Source organism: Protopterus annectens, chromosome 5.part0 (assembly GCF_019279795.1).
Source record: "Protopterus annectens isolate FY-2018-M chromosome 5.part0, PAN1.0, whole genome shotgun sequence".
Classification (NCBI taxonomy): Eukaryota; Metazoa; Chordata; order Ceratodontiformes; family Protopteridae; genus Protopterus; species Protopterus annectens.
This window is the reverse complement of record NC_056735.1, coordinates 334,605,257-334,629,797: the sequence shown is the minus strand read 5'-3', so window position 1 is coordinate 334,629,797 and position 24,541 is coordinate 334,605,257.

The window sequence follows — 24,541 nt, the reverse complement described above, 5'->3', positions numbered from 1 at the left end:
TATACAATCTGAGAAAACTGCTTTGTTCTAACAAGAAAACCATTAAAAACAGGAAATGATAAAGGAGAGCAACAAAATAATATGAGAGTTTAGTTATCCCAGTAAGTTTATGGAAACAGTGACCGATATAAGAAAAACAAATGATCTTGCAAAGCTTCCAAATATTAGACTTTCATTTACTTATGTGTTGCCTAAATGCAATCCATTTGTTTTTCAAAGTTTAGAAGTAAGTGAGGCCATACCATATCTAGGATTAAGCATCACCTCTCTTCTGGTAGTTATTGGACATCATATGCAAGTTGGTAGTTGGTAGATCAGAGTTAGTCATTCAAGCTTCTCAGGCTCTGCACCCTATACTTAACAAAAAGCAAGTTTTGTGCAGCAGAAGTCATACATAAATAAAGAAAAAAGAAAAAAAAACATATAAAAATATATTAAAACAATTTGAATCCATAGTCCCATCATCTGATTCTAAAGTTTAAATGGCTACATAGACTTATTGTTTTAACATCATTCAATAACACTTTCTAAAAAGAAAGGAAACAGGATCAGGCCATGCATCTACACTGAGCCTGAATGTCACACTTAGGAGGATGGATCTTTATTCGTTGACCCCTTTTGTTGTTATTGGTATCTTCTTCCTTCATCTAGCCAGCACATTCCTTTCTGTAAGCTGAGCTAAACCGTGCAGTTCATATCTCTTTTTTGATGTGCTCTACATTCATGGTTTGGAAATCTCTTGAGACTCAGATCTGCTTCAGTTGAATGCCAGTACTTTAAAAGCAGATCACTGACCGCTGTTATTTGATGTCAGAGCAGATCTATGTGTGTATATATAGATGTGTATATGCCTGAAGTGTGTGAGTGGTATACTCACACACAATGACAGCAGGGAGAGTTACATCCCTGCAAAAAGACCTTATTCCAAAGTTTGTTGAAAGTGGTTTCAGTGAGATGACTTCTGACTGCTAGCATTCATTGAAATGGTAGTCGGTCTATCAACACAAATCCCATTACTGAGCTATGAGTGGAATAATAGATTTAGGCAAGTATATCATGTGATTCTGTCACAATATTACATTGCATTTTAACATATGGATGAGCTCCATAGAGACCTTAGGTGGCATATATATTCTGCAATCTACAAGTCACTTCATGATGTGAAATACATATTTCCCATTTATTCTGCATGACTTCTTCCATCACCATGCTTTACGGGGTATAGCACTTTTTTGGGTGAAAAGATAAGATATCATTCTCCAGCATGTGTCTTTCTCACATTTGTAATACAGGGCAAAACTGATAAATCTTATATAGTTACTGTAGTTATATACAGCCTTGATGATATCAACATGATCTAACACTGCATTGAGAAAAATTGTATATTTGCAGGTTCTTATAGAAGTTTTTTTTCCTTCTGATATCAAACTTCCACTGTACTTGTTTCATTTTACTTTAAGGTACATTTTCATAGGTTTATAGTTTCATATGTAAGTACTAGGCTAGCTGCCCTTGTGGACCATTTTAAGCCTAGCCATTTTCACTTTTTGTGTTCAAAATAACCTATCCCATTTAGTTATAGATTGGCCATACCCAACCCATGGTTGATAATTATATAGTATCCCTAATGGGAATAACTGGGATCATACCATAGATAATTTAAAGAGATCCATGCATGGGGTAAAGCATGCAGCAGTTGCATCTGTTCATTAGTAGTACAGGGGGCAGTCTTGGGGTAAATTTTATGTTTCCCATCCATAGATATAAGTTGCGTTTGAAAGTCAACAGGGATGAACTTTGTTTTATATGGATAGGGAGTCTATTCCATAGCAGTAGTATCCTCTGCAAAATATACCTGTGCCTCCTAACCATTCTGTTGATGTTGCCGAAGAGGTTTAGATCCCTAGACCAAGTATTTCTGATGCCATCTGACTTGCTGATGTGCAGTAAAACCATCAGTAATGGGTTGGAGGATGCTTTATATGCCAAACACAGGTCACCACTTAGTAGTCTCTGCGATACTGAGTATAGTGACAGGGCTTTGAGACAGTCCGTGTAGGACATGTTGTTTAAGCTTTGTATCATTTTAGTAGTGTATCTCTGCGGACATTCCAGTTGTTGCATGTGTTTGGACAAATACATGACAAAGGGGACATTATATTCAATGATTAGCCTAATGAGGGCTGAGTAATGGGGGGCAAAGACATCCCTAGATCTAGATACAATCCCTTTGTTTATAAGCTGTACAGTACAGAAGAATTTTCTTACAACAATAGACACAAGTTGTTCAAAAGTTAGGTCACTGTCCACATAAGTTTCTAAATTCTGAACAACTTGGTCAACTTTTAGGGGTGTATTGCCAATTAAAATATAATATCCCATTTAGTTATAGACTGACCATACCCATCCCATGGTCAATAATTATACATTACCCAAATGATAATAACTGGGATAATAACATAGATAATTTGAAGAGATCCATGCATGAGATAAAGCATGCAGCAGTTGTATCTGTTCATTAGTAGTACAGGGGGCAGTCCTGGGGTAAATGTTATGTTAACCATCCACAGATCTAAGTTCCATTTGAATGTCGACAGGGATGAACTTTGTTTTATACGGATGGGGAGTCTGTTCCATAGCAGCGGTATCCTCTGTGAAATATACCTGTGCCTCCAAACCATTCTGTTGGTGTTGCACAAGACTTGTTGATGTGCAGTAAACCCATCAGTAATGGGTTGGAGGATGCTTTATATGCCAGACACAGGTCACCTCTTAGCAGTCTCTCTGATACTGAGTATAGTGACAGGGCTTTTAGCCAGTCAATGTAGGACATGTTGTTTAAGCCTTGTATCATTTTAGTAAGGCATCTCTGAGGACATTGCAGTTGTTACATGTGTTTGGACAAATACATGCCAAAGGGGGCATTATATTCAATGATTGGCCTAACGTGGGCTGAGTAAAGGGGGACAATGACATCCCTATATCTAGACACAATCCCTTTGTTTATAAGCTGTATAATACAGAAGGATTTTCTTACAACAACAGACACACATTGGTCAAAAGTTAGGTCAATGCCCACCTAAGTTCCCAAGTCCTGAGCAACGGGGTCAACTCTTAGGGGTGTATTGTCAATTTTCAGAAATTAAACCATCTGGACTAACTATTATGAGCCTGATATTTTAGAATTCAGGTTATCACTGGACTAGTAGCCTTCAAGGATACTTGAGTTAGCATAAGCAAATACAACACATACATAACTCATCTGCTGCTAGCAGCTGGCTCTCATCATTGTAATACTTCTGTCTCTTTTTTAATTTCTCCAAATTTTTTGGGTTTCTAATACCATGCTGGGAATGGACCCCATTCTTAAGTCAAAGTATGATTATAGTTCATGAAATTAGTTTTGTTTCAATCTTTGATGTCAGCCAAAAATGCTCTTTGCAGCACCCACAGTGTATCCATAAATGACTTCTTCTGCAGTTCATACAGAGTTACATGTATTGGTAGCATATCTAAGTATGACTGTAGATTATTTTTCATAAGACCCATTGATCCTACTACTATTGGAACTGGCTGGGTATCTTTCTTCCATATTGCTCTCATTTCTGCTTGCAAATCTTGATATTTTATGACTTTGTGTCTCTCTGTGCGCAAGACACTGTAGTCACTGGGTATAGTGATTTCAGTGATCAATGCTACTTTTGCCTTCTTTTCATGGACCACTATGTCTGGTTTTCACTCATCTATCTTTTGAACTGTTGGTAATGGGTAATCCCATGCGATGTAAACTTTATCATTTTCTATGTTGGTTTGTGGCTCATGTTTCCAATGTTTTTCAGCCACTTCAATACCATACTGTTTGCACAATCCCCAGTGTGACAGTCTTGCCACATTATTATACCTTTCAGTATGCAATCCTTCTGCTATTAGTATGTCACAACCAGCAACAAGGTGTGCGACTATTTCCAATTCTGTTTTACAAACCTACATTTGTCTGATTCTCCCACATGTTCAATGGGTGTTTTAAACCAACATGTACATAGCCCACTATCTTGGGCCGCCAATATCAACCTTTCATCTTTTGATTTGAATTCACCTCTCCTTAACCATTTCTGCATTCAGTCCTGATCGATATGAGGTTCTTCCAGAAGATTTCTATACTTGCAACTATAGTTATGCATTTTTCTCATTTCTTGCCTTCTTATCTGATCTTTCACTTTATATTCTTTCTTTTTTTGGCACATTCAGTTGCTGCCTGATTTTTATCTACTTCTAGATTAATTTCCATTCCTTCTTGATGCTGATATGCTTCTGCTATAGTAAGAAAGGAAGTCATCTTAAATTTATTCTCCTCATTTTCAAAACTTTCACTACATTTGGGTCTTGTGAGGTCAGCAGATGTGTGGAGTCCCACAATTGCAGATCTACACATGTAATCAATATCAAGGAGGCCCATACCTCCTTCAGAATGGAGAAATATATAATCTTGGTATGCAGTGACTTTTATAAATCATTCAGTGATCATGAAGCATCCTTCTTGTTTTCCTGTCTAATCTATCCAACATGTTTTGGGGCCAATCAATCACTCCAAAACTGTAAGTTAGGACAGGAAGAGCAAATTGATTTATAGCTTGAATTTTTTTCCTAGACGTCAACGCTGTCTTCAGGATTAATTTAAGTCTTCTAAAATATTCCTTACTAAGTTTTATTTGCATTTGTTTTATTGTTGATGGTTCATCAATTCCCATATATTTATACACTCCTTCTTGCTCAAGTTCTTTTATATCACACTCATGTTCCATGCTGATGTTTTCTTGGTGCTGCTTTTTTCCTGCTTTAAAGGTTGCTTTCACACATTTATCAAGACCAAATGACATTCTTATATCATCTGAAGTTTTGGCTACTTGCAGTTGTGCTTTCATTTCCTCATCTGATGAGCTATACAATTTTAAATCATCGACAAAGAGAAGATGAGGTCTTTACATTTTGTTATTTTCTAGGTGCCAAATTATAGCCATTGCCTAATCTGTTAAGTAGACAGCTTAAAAGGTCAAGGGTAAGACAGAATAGCAGCGGTGACAGGGAGTCTCCCTGGAATACTGGGTCTATACTAAATCAGCAAATGCTTAAAATAGAGAACGTTGATTTATCGACCGTTTAAAAGCAAAAGCTGAGAATCCCGAAGACATAGAACATCAATGTTTTTCCCAGGGGAAAAAAATTGCTGGGCCATTTTCAGGACTTTGCCCTTTCCTCCACTGTGGTGCGATCTTGGAGTTGGTATATTTAAGTAGGGGGGCATGGGGAGGTGAAGCCTCCCACTTTATTTTGTGTTTCAAAGTTTTTTTTTTATTTTTGTGGAAAAGAGATTTTTTTTTTCCCTGGGATGATCCTTTGTTTCATATGACTTTCTTTTATTGCCATTTTGTTTTATTGCCACAATTAAATTTTCTTCTAAATGACTATAAACTTAGTCGGCATCAGTTCCGGTATATAGTTTATACATTGTTGGAAGGCAAGTTATTGCTATATAATTTTTAGGTTAACTTGCAGGTTCACTCAAGTAGGAGCAATGTTTTCCTATTGTTAACCAGGCTGGTGTCTGTGCTGGGTGTGCCTATAAATAGTTCTTACTCATAGCTAAATCTTCCTGGAAAGATGTTAATACTTTTAGCCAGAAGATAGGTGTTGCATCTGGGCCTGGGGTTTTCCAGCTGGAGGCTTTTCTTAACTTTATCTCAGTCTCTCTGCCCATTACCTCATCCCATTTTATATCCTGTACCTTTGAACTTCTTATTCTTTGTTTTACTTCTTCTATCCATTTAGTATCTTTGTTATGTTCCATAGGATCTTCATAGATATTTCTCCAAAATGTATCTATTTCTTCTTTTTCGGGTTCCCTTTCAATTCATTTTGCCTTGTTTTCCAGTTCTCTATGGAACTTTTTGGGGTCATCAATAAACTGCTTATTTTGTACTTTTCCTTTATTTTTATCTGTGTATCTTCTAAGTTTTTCTGCCTGTGCTGAGATTTTTAGTTTATTATTTGCAATAGTGCAAGATAGGTCCTGATCCATTATAATACTGCACATTGCTTTTATCACATCTATCTTTCTGAGTATTTTTGTTAATCTGTTTCCTCTTCTATATTCTTCTAACAATGACACATCTTGTCTTAATTGCTTTATAGCTTTCTCTAGTCAATACTTCAGTGATGATATTCGATTTCTCCCCTTCCTTTCCCTTACTACCCTGTTCTTGTGGTGGAATATTATCTGCTACTAATTTAGCTGCACAGTAATATATCCTGTTTACTTCTGCTATATTGCATGAATTTCTATGGGAAGGCCTAATTACTGTGTTCATTAGTTTTATCAAACTTCTGACTTTTTGGATTTTATTAACCTTTTGCAGTCTATTTCTTTCATTGATCTTAATATATCTGTCTATCTCTATTAAATCAAGCAAGTCTTCTCTCAGTTCATTTTCTTCTAAACTGAAGACACATGATTTGTTTTCCATTTCCTGCAGACATTCAATAGAGAGTTCTATAACATCATCCTGTAGCACATTCTCTTCAATTTAATCCTGTGTCATCCATTGTTCAGTCATATGGGAACTCACTGGCCTGTCAGTCCTCAACATTGACTGTGTCAAGAGTTGCCACAGTTTCCTGTTCCTTCCCTTGCTGCCTAGCTTCAAATGAACATTTATATTGGTTTCCTGTGGAAGGGTTTAAAATATCTTCATATGCTAATTACCCTGTTGCTTCCTTTTCCACTGGTTTCTCCTTAAATTGGATGCCTACTGCTCTAAACTGCTGTGGTGCTTTCTGAGTTAGATTTTCTACACTGAATCCTTCACTTTGCAAGTACTCCATAACCTGTTTCTTTAACTTCTCCATTACTAATCTTCTTTTCTACTTTTCCTGTTTTTCTTCTTATTTTTTGTATTATAAAGTTTTCCATGTCTGGATTCATGTGCCTGTATTTCTCTTTAAATATCTTTGGTACTGCTCTTTTTGTATTGATTAATTTTGCTTTCACCTTTGCATAAATATTACACCATATTAACTCTCTTTTTCTTTCCCATGTCCATATTTCTTCTTCAGATGTCTCCTGATCTTTCAGTTTCTTCTTACTTTGGGGACTCATTCCATCATGCTGTGATATAACCTGTGTTAGACCTCCTACACAAAATCCTTCACTTTGCAGACATTCCATAACTTCAGCTTCTATTTTTTTAACTTCTACTTTACTAATCTTCTTTCCTACATTTCCTCTTTGTGATATTATTTTTATTGTGCAGTTTTCATATCTAAATGCCTTTGCCTGTAGTACTCATCAAATATCTTTGGGGCTGCCTTTTTTATATTGATTAATTTGGCTTTCAACTTTGCATAAATACTGCAGCATATCAAATCTATCTTTCTTTCCCATGTGCATATTTCATATTTTTACTTTTCAAAACTCTCTAAGTTTTGTTGTTTATATTTTCACACTTCCTCAGATGCTTCTTTTCCCAAACAGATCAAAGTTTCTCGGTCTATATAATGTTTTTCACAAATCTGTTGTATTAATGAACATATTTTTTTTATTTGAAGCTTCTGACAGTTTGTCTTGTGGAAGTATTTTTCTTTTCCCTAATTTCTCTCTTAATCTTTTTGTATATCTTGTGTCTGGAAATTCTGTGCTTTTCGCATAATAGTAACAATACATAATTTTTTTCTTATCCTCAACAGTCCACTCTATCATCCTTATGGCTCTTCTTTGGCCTATCAGTTTTTGTAATTTTTGTGGACTGCTACTTCCTTCTACAACAGGGAGGCCATGGCCTAGCCCCATTGTAGGAATGTTTCAGTATTGTAATGCTTGATGGTGTTACAGAATGAGTCACCTACCTCTTAAAAATTTTTAAGCCCCTAACCAATCACTTGAGACTTTTAAAGAAGCAACTTTCCTTCCAAGACATTTGATATGACAGCAATAGTCACAAGTACCCACACTATTTCTTTTTCACTGCCAGGCAAAAGACCTGCACTCCTACTGCTGTAGGACCCAGCACAACTCTGCTAATAGCCAGACTCATTGTGGTCACCAAATATACTCAGGGTTGCTTTTCTTCCACTTCTGAAATATCTGCCTTGGAAAGACATAAACCAGTGCCAAATTAAATGTAGTATATTAGAAAAAATACATTATGTTTCCCACAAGTCTTGACTGTGTGGCAATATTGATAGTTTTGAACAATCTGGATACTGAGTAATCATCTGGGTGACATCTCTGTAATTAATTAGAACCATTTCCTGAGGGACGTATTATAGGATCATAGGTTCATAGGTAGGTACTAGGCTATCGGCCCAAGTGCCTAAGTAAGCCTAGCCAACAAAATTCCCTGGATTACGCCAACCCAAGAAAGTCAATTTCCTGTGCCCCTGTCAAGCAGAGCCACATAAGTGATCCCCGGGGTGTATTTCCCATTTCCTATCCACTCATCAAGATTTTTCTTGAAGAGTGTTAATGAGGAACTTTGCTTGAAATAGATGGGTAGTCTGTTCCAGAGTATGGAAGTCTCTGGGACAGGACTCTATCCCTCCAGCAAGTCCTGTTTATTGTGGCGACAAGGTTAAGGTTCCCAGAGCATGTAGCTCATAGGGATTGGGATTTATTTAGGTATAGCATGTCCAACAGCTCTGGGTTTGACATAGCTTTATATGTTAGGCAGAGATCACCTCGGAGGAGGTGATATGCTACAGAGTAAAGCTGGAGTTTTTTGAGACGATCAGTGTAGGGCATCTGATTGAGGAAAGTAATTCTCTTTGTGAGGTACTTCTGTGGCCTTTCCAGCAGCTGCAGATGTCTTGTGAGGTACAGTCCAAAAGAGGCATTGTACTCTATAATGGGTCTAATGAGTGTTGAGTAGAAGGGAACAATGACTTCTTTTTTCCTGGATTAGAACCCTTTTGTGATGAAGTATGCAATGTAGAAGGATTTCCTGACTACTGCGGCAATGTGATTATCAAAGGAGAGACTACTGTCCACCTGAGTCCCAAGGTCTCTTATCACACATTCGGTGTTAAGAAGAATTCTGCCTATGTGGTAGTTCATGGGTACAGAGTTTTTACCAAAGGGGATAACAATGCACTTTTTGGCATTGAGCTTCAGGCCATGGCTCTGACACCAGGCATCTGTCTCAGTGAGGCCCCTCTGTAGGATGTGCACATCATTTGGGGACTCGACTATAGCTCCTAGTTTGCAGTCATCTGCAAACTTCATTAGCCAGAGGCCTTCTGTGTTAGCCTGTACTTCAGAGAAGTAGATACCAAACAGGAGAGGTCCCAGGACTGAACCCTGTAGTACTCCACTTGCCACTGGTTTGAAGTCAGATTTGGAGTCAGCAACATTTACAGTGTGGGTTCTGTCATTGAGCCAGTTGGCAACCCATCTTGCGACATAGGGATTTATACCTAGTTTAGTGAGTTTAGCTATAATTCCAGAATGGGGGATGATGTCGAAAGCCTTGGCGAAGTCAAGATAGGCTGTGTGAACCATCTTACCCTCGTCTACGGCTTTGGTGACTGCCTCAAAGAAATCGACCAGGTTTAGGAGGCAAGATCTGCCTTTCACAAACCCAAACTGGGTGGGGTCCAGAGTTTGGAGGTTACCAATATCTTTGTTTATGAATTCCATGATGATACATTCCATGGCCTTGCAGACCAGGCTCATCAGGCTAATAGGGCGATAGTTCCCAGGATAAGTGGTGGCTCCCACTTTGTGGAGTGGGATAACTATTGCTGTGCACCATTCAGTGGGAACAAAGCCTGACATGAGGCTGTGATTGAACATGGTGCTTAGGTGGGGAGCCAGTTCATTCTGCATTTCATGTAAAATGTAGCCTGGGATGTTGTCCGGTCCCACAGATGCTGTGTTTTTGGCTTTAGAGAGTGCTGCTTTTACCTGAGAAATTATGATTACAGGGACTCTGCATTCTTCCTATATAGATATAGGCCCTTTAGGGGATGAAGGGGGGGGGGTAAAGTTAGCACTTAACCTATCTGCCAGGATGTTGGCAATATCAGTTGGTTCTGTATTTTTTCTGCCATTGTGCTGTAACTCAGAGCAGATCTGGGTGTTGCCATTGAGATTCTTGACATAGCTATAGAATGCTTTGCTTTTTTTCCGTGGTTTCCTTAATGGGGGGTGGGGGTGGGATGTGGATATCTAGGGTGATTACCTTATGGTCGGATCTGACCAATGAGGAGTTGACTTCAGGTGTGGAACACCGGTCACTCATGTTGGTAATGACTAGGTCTAGGATATTGTTGCCCCTGGTGGGGGTGTGGATAAGTTGATCCAGGGCATTGGAATTTATGAATTCCAGAAAGTGCTGAGTGAAGGAGTTGGTACATGAGTAGTTTTCCCAGTTAATGGTGGGGTAGTTGAAATCGCCCAATATTTGGGTGTTTGCTTGAACCCTAATATTTTCCAGTATATCAAGAAAAGAGGAGTGAGAATCCTGGGGCATGGTGGGGGATCTGTAGCAAGCTACAATTTGGATTGCAGTTTTGCCCAGAGTTAGTTGCACTTGGATAACCTCGGCTGCATTATAGGTTCATAAGTTCATAGGCAGGTACTAGGCTATTCGCCCTGGGGCCTATACAAGCCCAGCCAAAAAGGTACCCTGACTTTTGCCACCCAAGAAAATTATTTTCCTGTGTCACTGTTGAGCAGAGCCACAGAGGTGATCCCCGGGGTGAATTTCCTATTTCCCATCCAATCATCAAGATTTTTCTTGAAGAGTGCTAATGAGGAGCTTTGTTTGATATAGATAGGTAGTTTATTCCAGAGTATGGGAATTCTCTGGGACAGGAATCTATCTCTCCAGCATGTTCTGTTTATTGTGGTGACAAGGTTTAGGTCCCTAGAGTGTGTAGCTTGGAGGGACTGGGATTTCTTTAAGTGGAGTATGTCTAACAGCCCTGGGTTTGACATAACTTTGTATGTTAGGCAGAGATCACCTCTGAGTAGGCGATATGCGACAGAGTAAAGCTGGTGTTTTTTGAGACAGTCTGCGTAGAGCATCTGACTGAGGCCAGTAATCCTCTTTGTGAGGTATTTTTCTGGCCTTTCCAGTTGTTGTAGTTGTCTTGTAAGGTACATACCAAAAGGGGCGTTGTACTCTATAATGGGTCTAATGAGTGATGAGTAGAGGGGAACAATGACCTCTTTTTTTCTGGAAGAGAAATCTTTTGTGATGAGGTGTGCCACGTAGAAGGATTTCCTGACTACTGTGGCAACGTAATTATCAAAGGAGAGACTACTGTCCACCTGTGTACCAATGTCTCTTATCACACTTTCGGTGTTAAGTATACTACCACCTATGTTGTAGTTCATGGGTACAGAGTTTTTACCAAAGGGAATAACAATGCACTTTTTGGCATTGAGCTTGAGGCCATGGCTTTGACACCATCAGTGAGGCCCTTTTGTAGGATGTTCACATCGTTAGGAGTTTCAATTATGGCTCCTAGTTTGCAGTCATCTGCGAACTTCTTTAGCCAGAGACCTTCTGTGTTAGCCTGTACTTCAGAGAAGTAGATACCAAACAAGAGAGGACCCAGGACTGAACCCTGTGGTACTCCACTTGTCACTGGTCTAAAGTTAGATTTGGAGTCTTCTACTTTCAAAGTGTGGGTTCTGTCAGTGAGCCAGTTGGCAACCCATCTTGTGACATAAGGATTTATACCTAGTTTAGTGAGTTTATCTATAATTACAGAGTGGGGGATGGTGTCGAAAGCCTTGACAAGATCTAGATAGGCTGTGTGAACCACCTTACCCTTGTCTACAGCTTTGGTGACTGCTTCAAAGAAGTCTATCAGGTTTAGGAGACATGATCTGCATTTTATAAACCCGAATTGGGTGTGGTCCAGAGTTTGGAGATTACCAATATCTTTTTTTATAAGTTCCATGATGATACTTTCCATGGTCTTGCAGACCAGGCTCATCAAGCTAATGGGGCAGTAGTTCCCAGGGTCCGTGGTGGCTCCCCCCTTGTGGAGTGGGATAACCATTGCTGTGCACCATTCAAGCAGGCACAAAGCCTGAGGTGAGGCTATGACTGAACATGGTACTTAGGTGGGGTGCCAGTTCGTTCTGTAGTTTGTGTAGAATGCAGCCTGAGATGTTGTCTGGTTACATGGATGCTGTGTTCTTGGCTTTGGAGAGTGTGGTTTTTACATGTGCAGCCATGATTACAGGAACTTTGCATTCTTCCGGTATAGAGATGGGCTCTTTAGGGGGTGAGAGGGGGTAAAGTTAGCACTGAACCTATCTGCCAGGATGTTGGCAATATCAGTTGGGTCTGTATATTTAGTGCCATTGCGCTGTAACTCAGAGCAGATCTGAGTATTGCCATTGAGATTCTTGACATAGCTATATAATGCTTTGTGGTTGTCTTTAGAATCAGTGGTGATTTTGTTTTTGTAACTAGCTTTGGAGGATTTTATCAGGGATCACAGCTTCTTACTGAGGCTGACCAGAGAGCTCCTGCACTCATGGGATTTTACTCTCTTTTGCAACAGTTTCTTCCTTCTGTTGTAGAGTTTGTTTATGGCAGGGGAACACCAGATTGGCTTCCTTTTTTTGGAGGATAGCGTCTTGGCTCTGTTTGGGATAGCACGACCCATGCACTCATGTAAGTGCTTATAAAGTACAACTTTGTTAGATTCAGTAGTCGTAACTGTATTGTCCATCTGCATGGGGGTCATGAAGTTCACCACTTCTGTCATAAGAAGCATGAAGTTGGCTTTGGAGAAAATTTTTATCATGGTTTCCTTAATGGGGGGTGGGGGCAGGATGTGGATATCTAGGGTAATTAGCTTATGGTCGGATCGGACCAATGAGGCATTGATGTCAGGTGTGGAACACCGGTCACTCATGTTGGTAATGACTAGATCTAGGATATTGTTGCCCCTGGTGGTAGTGTGGATAAATTGATCCAGGGCATTGGAGTTTATGAATTCCAGAAAGCATTGAGCGAAGGAGTTGGTACATGAGTAGTTTTCCCAGTTAATGGTGGGGTAGTTGAAATCGCCCATTGTTAGGGTGTTTGGTTGAACCCTAATATTTTCCAGTACATCAAGAAAAGAGGAGTGTGAATCCTGGGGCATGGTGGGTGATCTGTAGCAAGCTACAATTTGGATTGCAGTTTTGTCCAGAGTTAGTTGCACTTGGATAACCTCGGCTGCATTTTGCTGAGCAACTAGCCTGGAGGTGTGGATATCCTTAATGAATATGGACACACCTCTGCCTTTGGTGTTCCAGTCCAGGTTACATGGCCGAAAAGTGTAGTATGTGTTATAGCCTGGTAGTGCAGGGGTGCTCTCTGGAGCCTTGAACCAGGTCTCAGTGACTGCACAGATATCGATGTTCTCCATTTTATGGAGTGCCTCGAGTGAGGGCATTTTGAGATTTAGACTTCTAGCATTGAGTAGCACCACCCTCAGTTTTTACTTGCCTGTTCCTGGTATGGTGGTGAATTTGTCATTTGAACCTTGCCTAAAAAAGGCACTATAGGGGCGGCAAGAACCTTAGCCAGTATCCGGAATCCCAGGGGTGACAGGTGCAGGCCATCTCTGGCAAAGTATCGTGGTCTGTCAACTATGTCATCCCAGGCAGACAGATACTGGATCCCTTTAGAATGGCACCAGAAACTTAGCCAATTGTTGAAGTCAATCATTTTGTCCTTGTAATGCGGCATCATTCTGGGTGATGGCAGAATGCTACTCAGGGCTAGGGTCATACCTGCCTGGGCTACAAGATCGGAGAGCTCTTCCATGTCTCTTCATATAGTCCAGGGAGGTATGTCTAAGGTCGTTCACACCAACATGGACAATGACAGAGTCATATTTGTACTTGTTGTGGAGTGACTTGAGTGTGTGGGTTATGTGGTGGATCTTGGCACCCAACAGGCAGTTGACAGTAACCTTCTCCTTGTTTAGCCTGGTGAGTGGGACATCAGTGTGCCTGACTATAGAGTCACCTATGACTAGTGTGTTGGGTACGTTGTTTTGACTTATTGGCTGTGGTTGAGAGGCACACTGAGTCTGTGGGCTATGTATCATTTGGGTTGTGTTGGGGGTGGATGTTGCTTGCATTTCTGCTTTGGAGGTCTCTGTTTCTTGAGCAGATTATTATTGAGAGCCTCCGCAAATGTTTTTTGTTTCTATGTGTGGATTTTGGTGGTGTAGATTTAGTGAGACTATATGATGAGTGTGGTGTGGTGTGGTGCAGGTGTTTACCTTCTCCTCTTGACTGTCAAGTTCAGTTGTGATTGGAGAGAGCTTTACCTCCAGTTTGGCTAGGTAAGTGCATCTCTCACAGGTTGTAGTGTTGGGTGGTAGGAGGAGAGGGTTGTCTGTGTAGATGATGCAATTTCTACATTGGCTCAAGATGCCCAGATTCATCAGATAGACAGGAGAGAACACTGGGAGCTGACCCTTGGACATGCCTGAATAAAAAACTATTTTCCTCTAGATAAGTGAGGAAAGTGAGTACAAGAGCTGTTTTTCTCTAAGGAAGTGAGGAAAGTAAGTACCAAAACTGTTTTCCTCTAGGTAATGAGGAAGGTTGAGTGCTGTAGTAATTAGTAGGTTATTTAGTCTTTACAAGTTCTGAACAAGTGCTGATCACGAATAAGCAAATTCAAGTGCTAAAACTAAGAATCTGTATCTTGACTAAACTAGTTACAGGAAATGGGGGAAACAAGTGCAAATGTGGGCTTTTAAATCAGAAAGTTGAGAGAGATGGAAAAACTGCCCAAACGGCCAATAACTACAATTTCTGGGCCAGAACCACTCCTTATGTGGTAAATAGGTAACCTAGTGCTTACCACTCCCACTGATAAGCTAGAAGGCTTCCCTCCAACACAGAAAGATTGAGGGGGGGGGGGCTCAGAAGCTTATATACAGTCCTGGATACAGCAAATCTGAATCTGGAATACACTAGTTACAGGAAATGTATATATATATATATATATATATATATATATATATATATATATATATATATATATATATATATATATATATATATATATATATATATATATATATATATATATATATATACAGAAAAGTAACTAAAACAGCAGTAAAAACAATTCAAATGCAGTGCAAGCTAGCACACTTGAGTATGTAGCAATGTTAGACCAAACAGTTTAAAAAATGCAATTAAATTAAAAATGACGAAAAACAAGTGCAGAAGGAGTCTATTAGGTAGAATGAGGTAAAGAGATGGGACTGGGGGGGAGTGTCCCAGATCAAATCTACAGTGGGGGCGGGCAACTGCAAAAGCCTCCAAATTTAAACAACAACACAGGAATAGAGAGGGTGGGTATGGGAAAACCAACACCTTAGCAGAGATCTGAAAAACTATACAGTGAAGCAAAAATAATAGTGCACACCTCTGAAGTCAGAAAACAATGATATAAAATTAGTCAAACAACAATTACCAGTACACAACTCTGAAGTGTCAGAAAAATATACTCATCTATGAATATCTCCAGATAGTTTGAAGAGCACTCTGTCAGGACACAGGAAGGCTCCAGCAATGATATGCACACTTTTACTAAGAGGGTCTAATTTTATGCAAGTAATCCTTGAGATAGTCAGATAACACACAGAATTTAAAACCAGTTATACCAACTTAAGACACAGAGAAATATGGGGGGGGGGGCACCTTCAGCAGAGATATGAAAAACTATACAGTGAAGCAAAAATAACAGTGCGCAACTCTGAAGTCAGCCAGCAATGATATAAAATTAGTCAAACAACAATTACCAGTACACAACTCTGAAGTGCCAGAAAACTATACTCAGCTCTGTATATCTCCAGATAGTTTGAAGAGCACTCTGTCAGGACACAGGAAGGCTCCAGCAATGATATTATGCTGAGCAGCTAGCCTGGAGGTGTGGATATCCTTAATGAATATGGACACACCTCTTCCTTTGGAATTCCGGTCCAGGTTAGATGGCCGAAAAGTGTGGTATGAGTTATAGCCTGGTAATGCAGGGGTGCTCTCTGGAGCCTTGAACCAGGTCTCAGTTACTGCACAGACATCGATGTTCTCCATTTTAAGGAGTGCCTCGAGAGAGTGCATTTTGAGATTTAGACTTCTAGCATTAAGTAGCATTACCCTCAGTTTTTGCTTGCTTATTCCTGTTATGGTGGTGAATTTGTCATTTGAACCTTGCCTACAAAAGGCACTATAGGGGCGGCAAGAGCCTTTGCCAGTATCCAGAATCCCAGGGGTGACAGGTACAGGCCATCTCTGGCAAAGCATCGTGGTCTATCGACCATGTCATCCCAGACAGACAGGTATTGGATCCCCTTAGAATGACACCAGAAGCTTAGCCAATTGTTGAAGTCAATTATTTTGTCCTTGTACTGCGGTATCATTCTGGGCGATGGCAGGATGCTACTCAGGGCTATACTATTATGACAAGATATTCAAGGGAATTACTTAACCTAGTGAATCTGAACTCTTTAATTATACACTCTGATGGCATGCAGCCCACAGATAAGAACTTGTTTTTATCTTCAGTAGAAGAGAACTAGAAGACTTCACCAAAATTCATTACGACTTCTCATAATGGACCTAAGGATTCATCTGACTTGTAACGAAATCCACAAGATCATCTTCAAACAGTCTGATATTGTATTCCCTATTCACAGCTATAATATATTGAACTTCTTGATTTTCACTGATGGCTTATGTCTTGTGATGAAAGACTAAATAAAGTCAAATAAGAAGCGAAAAGGTTATTATCACTATCTTGTGTTTTTTCCAGTCTGTACTGAACCTTATAGATCGTTGTACTCTAATCCTGGATAAAAACATTTCAGCATCTTAACTAATGGTTTTGGAAACTTCTTTTCCTTCAGAACTACAAACAGATAATTTCACCTCTTATTTAAACATTTTGTCATTAATAATGTCCTTCTAATTTTGTGCAATGTAATTTTTCAACTTTCAACTGCACTGATCTGGCTGGGAGATCTTAGGCAATATTGTTTGCAACAATTATGTGGTAAGTCCATAAAAATGCTCTAATCTACATTAAGAAGTGATATTGGTCTGTATAAAAGTGTGTTCAGCCTGATGTTACATACATTAGAAGCTTCAGGTTTGCCAAATCCCATCATGATATCAATAAACAATAGTCTTCCTTTACTCTTATACAGACCATCCAATAAGTCTTCCTGCATCTTTTTTCTTATATATTTATAAACTTATGCTTAAAGCATATCTACCCTTGGAGATTTTGTAATTTTTTTTTTGAGATGACCACAACATGAACTTCTTCTTGAGAAACATACTATCTTTTCTAGTGTTCTATTTATTTATTTATTTATTTGTTTGTTTGTTTGTTTGTTCAATTATTTATTGCATTTGTTGACTGGGAAAGTCTGACTGGACATCTTTTCACTGGAGGCCCAGGAAGAGATGCATCAAATGATATGTATCTATTGCAAGTTTATTGAAGACAAGATTGCCTAATAGCTGAGTTGCCTTAAACTTATATTATCAGTCAAGTCTCCCTCCAATAAATTCTTAAGGCCTCTAAAATGTCAGTCTGACATACTGCGATGTTGTATCTAACTACATTTCATTGCTGTCTACAACCTAGACTTTGAAGTACTTTCACAGCAAAAGCATGACAATTCCAGCAATTTTTTTCTAATTGTATTTTTTTTTATTTTTATTGTAAGCATTTCTTTCTGGGGTAAGCCCACTAGACAACATATTTTTTTTCAGGTGTCACTTGGGAAGTCCTTCTATTTACATGACTTGCTCAAAGTGACACAGTAGGAGAATGGAGGTAGATGGAATCAAACTCTGTACCCTTTTGATACAGAAGGTGATTGTTAACAGAATCCTTAATTCTTTACACTAACACGCAGACTAAAAGCTGAATGTGCAGGCAAAATAAAATCCCTTCTTTTTCTAACCCTTTTTTGTTGAAGTTTGAGGATCTTTAAATAATTTTACAGGAGCTCATGTTTTTCCTCTCATTGTCTCAGATGTTTCTTGGTTCTGCCCTAAGCCTGAGGTGTAAAGGTCCCATTAATATGTGCCAGAGAATTTCATGGGCAGACATTTTCCCCTATTAATTTCCCTGATCGCTTCTCAGATGTTAGTGGATATGACTCTGGATCTAGGCATTTTAACAGCATTGGGTTAAGGTACTAGTAACTGGAAGGCTGAGACCTAGGAAGACTCATTTAAAGTTAGAAATGAATACCACCTCACATCAATGTAAGTGCTACCTCTAAGCCAGGTTTTGTGCATTACTGACTATTAAAAATATCACCCACCATTACTGGTGTATACCTTTGCAACAGTAAACATGGTCCTAGTTTCATGAATAGCTGCTTGTTGTGCTACACTTGTGTGCGCGATGAGCAGCATCAGTGATGAGTTTGCAATTTGGGAAACAGCATTAGTCATCACAGCCAGCTGCAAAGCAAGTGTAGGCAGCAGAATATGCTAATGACCATATAATCAGCATTCCTCATGATAACGAAGCAAAAAAATCTTGGCCGAGAGATTCCAGAATGTCGAAAACATGTATGAACATGCTCCACTCACTTTGGTTCTAAATTCTAAAACATATTGGAATACAAACAACCACTGGAACACTTTAAAAACTATTAGTGGTTGCCACAGCCATTATAAATCTGTATGCACAATAGGCTCTCATACAAGGTGCTGCGACTGCAGTTGACAGACAATGGTCTAAAAGGTGTAGAGTAGGATGTCCATACTACATTTGCCCTATCATGGCTTCCATAAAATAGAAATACTAGAAAGCTACAGAGTGGACAGAGATACTATACAAGAGAAAGTGGATACATACTCTCCTCTCCTGGTGGAAACAAGGTTTGTGTAACTTTGTGTATACTAGTTACAGGGACTTTTCAGTGACCTGCTATGGACATAGTGGGGGTTTCACAGACCTCTGTCTCAAAAATACCCCACTAGTTCCTCAATGCAGTGCTACAATATATGGGGAGAAGAATATCTGGCTTCTACTTACCTCTGAGGGGAGAGCTACAACCATGCAAAATCTCTCTAACACAGCCCATTTCCTAAGGTAATGGACACCATGAACTACAGCCACATTGCTATAAAAGCCCCACCTGATGCACTGTGAAGCAGATATGTAAAAAGAAAAAGATATCACTTCATCAGCTCTAAGATTGTCTGTAATGCATGGGGTACCATCTGTAATGTGGGTTCAGGTCACCCTGGCAGTTTGCATCACTCCCATGTATGGTACATCTGTGAGCTGTACATAAGGCTTTCAAGGGAGAACTTTAACAATGACCATTTGTTAACCAGGTAGACCCACATTTCTTTTTCAGGGGCAATCCAGGAACAATTTATGTTTAAGTAACTTGCTCAAAGTCACATTGCAGGCAAATGAGGACTAAGGGAATCAAACCCTATACCACAGGAAGTACAGGTCACACACTTAACTCTCTACACCAACAGCCAGATACAAGGAAATCTACTGGGGGTGCAGGATATGCACTGGAAATTTCTATTATGACTCCTTAGAGAAACCCACACAACCTCAATGAGCAAGGTTACCATACTGCATGGACACAGATTAGAAATATCCCAGAGTGTGGGTTTGGGCTGCTCAAATCATGGTTCTGCTGTCTTGATACATCTGAAGTTGCCCTGCAATATGACCCCACCACCTCTGCCAAAATGCTGACTGTCTGTGTCATGTTACATAACATATACTCAGAAAGCAGTTGCAGCAGGTAACCACAATACAAGGACTGTGGTTCCCAGCCCTACAAGCAGTGCCAGTTGACACAGATGAAGGGTCAAATGAGGAACCGGCAGCTGGGATATCAAGGCAAACAAAGGTATGCACAATATGCCATGGCAATGGTTAAGAGGCAGCAAACAGCACATAAAATCACAATTTAATTAAACAACAGAGAATTAATCAGACACGAGCAGCAACACTGATGTATGCTAACAAATCAGCCTTTGCTTACCTATGCAATGGTTGGCTATCATGAGCATCAGACATAACACAGACTGACTCTCCTGTTCTCAGCAGCAGTAACATAGTGACGAACCTACAATGAACAGATAAAGTTTACTTATGTTTATGAGCTATACTTCTGTGTGATGATTAATATAGAAAAGTCATAACAATAACCGCTATATGCACCAAATACAGACAAAACCAAATATGATGCATTCAAATGGAACACAGACATTTTACTTGCATATGTATTATGTTGCCACCATGTGCATCAAGCATATGCAGCCCCATGTCAAAAAAATACACAGGGAAAGATAAGCAATGTCAACATCATCTGCTCTAGTGGATAGTCAAGCATATCTATATGACCTTATTACTACAGAAGAAAAGAGAATTATTTAATATACAAATGACAAACTGTACTTCAAAAGTAAAAAGAAAAAAGGGATTTGTCAAAAGCATGCATTGCCTGCTCATTATGTGCATCAGACATAAGCATCCTGTCAGACACCACTACCTTACTACTATTACTACTACCACTACTACCACCGCCACATCTACAGCTGTGATCACTACAACTAATAACTCTACTGAAGTCAAGCAGACTAAACAAAATTGAATTACTTTGCCCATCCTATTGAAAATGTTTCTTTTGACTGAAGTAGCATTAGTTGTTCACTCTGAGCATCAAACATAGGTAACCCTAAATCACAGAATTATGCAAAGAGTAGGACACAATCATCATCATTTGCAGAGTGTATAGCTAGGGGTTACAGGAGGGCAATCTTGGCACAGAGGAAATGTGTGTGAATATGACAGATGAGGTCAGAAAACCTATGCACTGTCAGGACCAGAATCTCCAGATATAAAGAAATACATTTTGAAGCATATTTTGTGTGCTTGTGTGTGCGAGTATGTGTGTGCGTGCGTGTGTGTGTGTGTGTGTGTGTGTGTGTGTGTGTGTGTGTGTGTGTGTGTGTGTGTGCCCGCACATGTACATGTGTGTGTGTGTGTGTGTGTGTGTGTGTTTGTGTGAGTGAAGTGCCAAGATCAATGCAAGTCTGGGTATGCAGGAACACAGCTACACCATGGCATCCAGGTCAAGTGTGAGCCATGCATGGCAGTGGAGTCAGTTAATCATTGACCCCCTCAGCTACATGAACTACCTCTGCCAGGAGTTGCACTGCTAATTCCATGATTCTGGCTAGTAGTCAGGGTGTTCCCTGAGCATGAATGATGTTTGCCTGACAAGCTGTCATCATGACTATGTCCTTGACCACTACTACATGGCTGACCACATCTGGGTGTGGACACAGCCACCATGGATGTAGCAGTGGAAGTAGTACCACTGTAGGAGCAAATTCTGGTATACTCATAGCCCGTATAGGCATCCTTCAATCCCAAAGGATCATGAGTTAGTGCCCATGTTGGACTGATTTGAGCAGTATCTTCTGTGGCTGTGCAGTCCAACCTGAGAGTGTCAGTCCTTTCTGCATTCTGAGCAGCAGTATGCAGATGTTGGTCTGGTATCACAGGCATGGATCTTCCTGAAGGCTCTCTTTTCCTCTGCTCTCTTTGCTAAAGTGGTTTCATACATTGGACAAACTCAATGATGCACTAAAAGCACTCTCTTCTGGAAAAGCCCCATGAGCTTCCTTCACTTTCCATTTCCAGGTATTCTTGTCTGAGGTGAAAGAATACCAGACATTCACACTGATGTACAGAGTTCTGCGATCATGCCTGTATATGTCCTTGTAGTGCAAATTGAGTCACGCTTTTTGTCTCTTTCCAGACTCCAGAAAGAGGTCTTTCAGTATTTGGCTATCTGTCATGCATGAGACATGACCCAACCAGTGCATACATCTCTGTTTCAGGAGGGTAAACATGGAGGTGATGCCCATCCTCTCAAGCACTATGCAGTTGGAGATTTCATCTTGCCATGAGATGCCAAGTATGCACCTAAGGCAGTGCATGCAGAACACATTGAGATGTTGCCCCTGTTTTGAGCACAAAGTCCATGTTTCACTGTCATATAGCAATGTGCTCAAAACACAGGGTGTGTAAGTCTACACATTAGTGTAAACCGTGAATTTATTATTATCCCATACTCTGTCAGTCTGGAAATGTTGTGACAGCTTTTCCCATGCACTTGTTGATTTTGCTAATAAGCTACAAGTTGTCAAAGAATGTACAGCCTAGGTACACTGACACATGGATGACCTGCTCACCCTGATTGATGACTCATTGTTCACATTTTGGCCCATCACCTGGGTCTTCCTTAAACTGATTGTGAAGCCAAATTCCATACATGCATCTGCAAAGTGAGTCCTGCGTGACTGAAGTTCCTGCTGAGTGTGAGCAGCAATAGCTGCATCATCAGTGAACAGAAACTCCCTTAGACACGTCCTAAGCAACCTAGCCCTTAATCTAAGCCTCAACAGTTTGAAGAGGTTGCTGTCTGTTCTGGTTTAGAGAAAGATACCCTCTGTAGCAGTTCTAAAAGCAAATTTCAACAGAATTGAAAAGGATATATAACAATATTTGAGACAATACACATCCCTTATGCACTCCACTGAAAATCACAAAAGGTTTGGATGTGAATCTATCGTACATGATTGTCCCCTTCATGCCTTCATGGAATGCTGTGATAATGTTAAGCAGTGTTGGAGGACAGCTAACATTTGTCAGAATTGCTAACATTACCTTTCCTTCTTATGAAGCTGAATACCTTGGTTCAATCAATGAAGGCACTATACAGAGGTTTGTTCTGCTCCCAGCATTTGTCTTGTAGTTACCTAACAGAGAAAACCATGTCTATAGTAGTTCATTCAGATCTGAACCCACACGGAGACTCAGGGTAAACTCTCTCTTCAAGAATGTGGAGCCTCTTCAGGATAACACATGCAAGCAGTTTCTTCACGTTTCTGAGAAGGGAGGTGTGACAATAATTGTTACAGTCACTTTTGTCACTCTTATTCTTAACATCCCTGATATCTTGCTGTACACTGCCTTATGTCCAATATTTGCAAAGTACTGTATGCAGCTCTGAGATTAGGGTACTGTAGGCACATTTAAGAATTCTAAGGGAATACTATCTTTCCAGAGGGGGTTTCCAGAAGAGAGTGCTTTTAGTGTCTCATTGAATTCCTCCACGGTGGGCTCAGCATCGAGTTCAGTCACAGTTGGCAGAGGCTCAATGGCATTCAGGGCTCTGTCTCTAACTATGGACTCTGGCATACAGCTTCAAGTAGTGTTTCACCCAGCATTCCATCTTGCATGGTTCTGTCTTTCAGGATCTTGCTTGTGACTGATTTAAGGGGGCTATCTTCCTTGGTGATGAGCCGATGTCTTGCTTCATTCCATCATACATTACTTGTATGTAACAAATGTTTGTGGCCTGCTGAATTTCAAAACAAAGTTGGATCTAATAATTGTTTGCACACCACCAAGTTACCTGTTGCAATTGACTCTGAGCAAACCAGAATATCTGCAAGTTCTCCTCATTGGGAGAAGACCTGTATGCAGCCAGTGCCTGTCTCCTCTTCTCAATCAGGGATGTCAGAACTTCAGTGTGGGCTTCAAACCAGTCAACATATGTGACTGTTTTCTTCCCAAAGATAGATATTGCAGTGTAATAGATAGCATTTATTTATTTAATTTATTTAAATTTGTTGACCGGGAGTGCCTGACTGGACGTAGGTCCATTTTCAGCGAAGGCCCGGGGAGAAAAGCTCCACACATCACACAGCATCCCATTATTTTTCCCATCTCTTGTTGGTGTTAATGCCATCCAGGCACAGCAAGGCCTCTTCAAGTGCTTGAATAAACTCGGGTACTTTTGAAGGGTCATGAGCCTTACCTATATCAATGTGAGGTCTCCATTCCTTTATAAAGTGAAAGAACCTTTATGGCTGGGTTTTCATCTTACTGCATGCAAGTAAGTTGTTGGTATCACAGTCTGCATTGTGTTAACTGTATGTTATCCTGACACTACCTAAACTGCTGCATTTGGTGAGGATGAGATCAAGCTGGTGCCAATGTTTCGATCTTGGTTGTTGCCACAAAACTTTGTGCTGGGGTTTGACATTAAAAAAAGTATTGGTTATTCAGAGGTCATAGTGGGAACAAAGATTAAGGGGATGATATCCATTTTCACTCATATTTCTTGTTTTGAACTGTCCCAGACAGTATGGTCAGCTGTGATGGTCACTGCCAACTCTGGTATTAAAGTCATCAAGAATTCAGGAATGATTAACAGTTCATGGAAAGGGTCCTCAGTGATGGCAGCACTAAGTTCATCATAGAACTTGTCCTTATCTTTCTTGGTAGAAGTTAAAGTAGGTGCATAGATGCTGAAGATATTGTCCATTTCCTCTGGTGTTTGCAGCTAAATTTTTGGTATTCTCTCATTTCCCTTATTTGGTGGTATGACTGAGCTAACGGGGATGTTTTTGATTGTGAATTCAACACCATGT